We start from the raw sequence: 4,412 nt of genomic DNA on the forward strand, positions 1-4,412 counted from the left end.
CCAACTGAAAATATGAATATACAGACCATAAATATACAGCCTGTCAGACTTCATCCTTGAGGGCAGCTCTTACCCCTCTGAAAGAGAGATGAAATCCCATTTCTGTAGAAAATAGAAATATTTATCGCCATGTTTTTGGTGCATAATGACACACATCAACAGCCTTTTAGTTGAAGACTTTGACTAACCCAGATGCATTCAGTTGATGCACTCATGTTTACACGACAGTTAACAAAAGCAGAGATTGTAGGCCCATCAAACACTTAACAGTTAACAGTAATTATAAAAGCTGGTAAATAAACGTAATCGTTCTTTGTACGCGGGTACTTTTCAGCCATGCAATTGACATGGCTCTGTTTTTTGTAATATTTTGTATCGACCAGAACAGTGACGTGCAGAGGTTGTTGTTAGATAATTAGAATTATTAGATAAACTGTAATAAAATCTAGGGCAGAAACCACAAGTAAAATTATTATTTTTTGAGATACTTTGACTTTTTTTACTTACTTTGACTTTATTTAGACACAGGAACAAGGCCTCACTGACACGAGCAAATAAAGCCCCGAGAGAAAAATTTAAGCTATAAACCCCCTGAAACCTATAAAGACCCTACGGTGCATTGACAATACCCTACAACCACCTTATGACCTCAGTACTATAACTTCACTGTTGGTAGTTTGGACTAAGGCATAGATCTTCAACAGGGGGGCCACGGAGATTCTGCAGGGGGGGTCTCAAAATCTTTGGTTGAGTAGACAGTTTATATATATATATATACTGTATTCAGTCCCCAGGCGAAATCCCATGTTTGTATGCATGTTTGTGTTCGGTCGGTTTATGGCAGTTGCACGGCCACCCTACGTTACCCTACATGTTTGAAATAGGAAGATGAATACTTGAATGTGTGCATTATTTGACTAGCTTAATATTAAATGCAAAAGTGTAATAATAATATATATTTATAAATAGCACTAGGATGAGTTTAATATAGAGCACATATAGTAGGTAGGGGGTCCTACTTAATCTCTCCATCAGTTTGGGGTCCTTGGACTAAGGGGTTTACCACAGAACTTACTTTAGTCATACAGTGACATATGTCTACGTCTGTTGGGTGGCCGTCGTACACAATGCAGAATCAAGGAGTGAATCGAAACAAATTGTGACGTCAGCAGACATAGTTGTTTGTAACAACCACAGATCTCCATGACGCAGGTACACCTGTAACCTGTAATTGCCTCCAAACTGAATGAGAGCTGCTGGGAATGCTTTTGTGTCCAGTATGTACCTGAATACCACTGGTTGAATTCCCTCAAGGAAACCTAAAACTTTGTGAAAGTAAAAATCTCTGGAATGTCCAAGAACACCAAGAGACATTTTTAGTGTGCTTCAGAAAACCATCACTGTATAATGTAAGTATTGTGTGTTGCAAATCATTCATCAGCTGTTGCCTTTTGGATGGATGTAAGAAACCTGCGTCAGATAGCCTGTCAGCACATGCTGATAAGAAATATTCGCCTGAATTACCTCGTATTTTAGCGCGGAGCACATGCTGGTACAAGAACAGTCATTGGACATAAGACGTGAAAGACTCGGAGGGAGTTTGAGGGCTCTACAGTAAGTCTGGGTAGGACAAACAAGCATTATTTAAGAGATTTGATGGTGAAATTGTAGCGGTGTAATTGCTCCGTGTGCATGCGGAAAAATATCTGCCTTCACACATTTGCCACTTCACTGTTGTAAAAGGCTGCTCTATTTAATTTGTGACCAGCGTGAAAGCGGGCCCCTAAAGCCCAGGACAGAAAGTCAGCATCAGCAGAAGCGCGTCTTTTGATCCACTGCGAGCATCACAGCATTAGTGCACTCTTCATTATAATCCTCTCAGAAAATATGACAATCACAATTACGGATGAGTGCATGCTTTTGCGAGCGTTGTTGGTTTTCTCGTCAGACGCCTGAAGGAAAAACCGAAACACTGGACACATCAAGCAAGAAAAACCCCTTACAGTGTCGAGGGACGATTTCACTTATTTTATTCAGGTTTCTTATCAATTTAATGAGCATCATTATGAACAATCATTATGCATAAATGAATGATTCAAGTTGAGCATCTCTGGCAAAAGACCTTGTCGGGATATAAAATATAAAACTAGAGGTTAGCTATGACAAATTGTGAAGCATTAGATAACAGAGCCATTCATTAGATAATGTTCAAGTTCATTACTGACACACTTTTGCACAAATAATACATTCGACCTTCGGGTGAGCTGCTCTGCACTATTATAATGAGACTGACTGGCAATATAAGAAATGGCTCAATCCATATTATGAAACGCTGTGACCTAAACACACGCGTTATGGAGGTTACATCTTATTTATCACAGCAATAACAAAAACTATGTTGTACAACTGTCACCATCCATCTTTTTGCTGTATTATCAAAACAGTTGGAGTATTTCTGGCGTCTGATTGAAGCGAAGGTCGGGGGTCAGAACAGATCGCAGCAAAATGGAGAAAAAAACCCACAGGCTCGGTTATGAAACCGCAGCAAATAATGAGCCATAGACTTCAATGACATCCCATTATGAAGAGGCAACTTGCATAAACCATGAGCGCATTTGCGCAGGCATCATTAAAGAAAACGTATTGCGATGTCTGCTGATCTCGGTGAAACGACGAGGAAAACATTAAATCTCCATTTTCAGCTTCTAACATCTGGCATTTTTCCTTCTCACACGAGGAGCCGCCGATTACGTGTGATACAGTTTAAAATAAAATCCAAATCCTGGGGAGATTTTAAGTGTAGATGGCCGGGGTTGATTTTAGGTAACTTCGCTCCCGTAGAAATAAAAGGTCGTCCTGGGACAAGACAGGAACAGCTTTGAGAAAATGGACAGGAAGTTCCTACAACATTCAGGCAATGCTGATTCGTAATTACACGGGATAAGCAGATGAGTGGAGGTTTAGTTCGTGTCTTGACTAAATGAGAGAGGTTATTTGTGTTCCATGGGGCATGGGGATGATACACTCATTTCATGAGCTCTGGCCACTGCTTTGCTCTGGCAGGAGCCGAGGATGTTGTTCCTCATTTTGCCCGTGCTCCCGTGTGCTAACCTAACACACGTGTAATTAAGCAAAGGAAGCATGTGCGCGTACACGTGCTATTTCTGTCCCACAATTTCTGTTTAGACACTTAAATGTGCAATAACCTACATTGTTGCTGTGAAGCGGGTTAGAGCCTCGGAGGTGTTTAATAGTCAGCGTCTGAGAGTGTGTCTGTGTGCGAAGCAGAGAGGGGCTCTGGCAATCGAGATTTTTCTGAGTCAGAGGCTTCTGAGACTTTGATTTTAGATTTTTTTTTTTTTAAACTGAAAAGCGAATAAGGTTCTGCGTGATGTGCTTTATTTAAATAAAGGATGAACAGTAAAAAGGGCAGCAGAGAGATTTTTCTCAATCCCCCACGCCTTGTATTAATGCACTATTTGTGAAGACCTTCAAAACATTGTGAGAATAAAAAAAAATACCAGGTGATTCATTTTCGATTTGATCGTGTTGTCCAGCAGCACCTCAGACAAAAATCATTCCAGCTCGACTGTCACATCAAAGCTCAAGGTTTGAATAGTCACTCATGAGAACACAAGAGCTGAACAGTGAGATGTCAAATAAAGAGACATTTGTCAAATATATGTCAAGTTGCCCAGAGTTTCACAGCCGTTGGAGATCCACTTCTCTCACACACACACATTGTCACGTATCTCAGTACTAGGACAGCGTGCTATTTTTTTTTCCTGATTAATTCCTCTATTTGGCCAAAGCAGTCGTTGACAAGACGCAACGTGCTCACAGCTTCAGTCGTGCTCATCAGCTTCTGTGTGTGCGGGCCAGACGGCTCAGCTGTTTGTTTCGAACTTGTGGGACATCTGAGGGGCTTTAGTGGATAAAAGATGAGATAGGACCCTGAGAATGGAGGGGAAAAAAAACAACGATGTCTGCTTTTTATGCAGGACAAAACAAGTAGACAGGGTCAAAATGAGGAACATGAGAGATTAAGAGGAAATCTAGGGACAAAACTGCAGCTAGACTACACACCATATGCCCCATGGCCCATTAACCAGCACTTCATTGTAGCCCGTATTTATATGCATGCCGTGGATTTTCAAAGCTTTGACAAACAACAAGCAGAGCATTAAGCCTTTTATTTGTTCCTCCTTGTTTCCAGTAGAATTACGTGTGACTTCACAGGAATTCATTCAGAAAACAATACTCAGGCACAGTGTAACTTTTGTAGTAGAAAATAAGCTCGGTGCCTTCACAGAATAGAATAGAATAGAATAGAAGAAGAAGAAGAAGAAGAAGAAGAAGAAGAAGAAGAAGAAGAAGGCCCTTTATTGTCATTATACAGTGTGCAACGAGAT

This window comes from Mugil cephalus, chromosome 11, assembly GCF_022458985.1.
Source record: "Mugil cephalus isolate CIBA_MC_2020 chromosome 11, CIBA_Mcephalus_1.1, whole genome shotgun sequence".
In the NCBI taxonomy this organism is placed as follows: domain Eukaryota; kingdom Metazoa; phylum Chordata; class Actinopteri; order Mugiliformes; family Mugilidae; genus Mugil; species Mugil cephalus.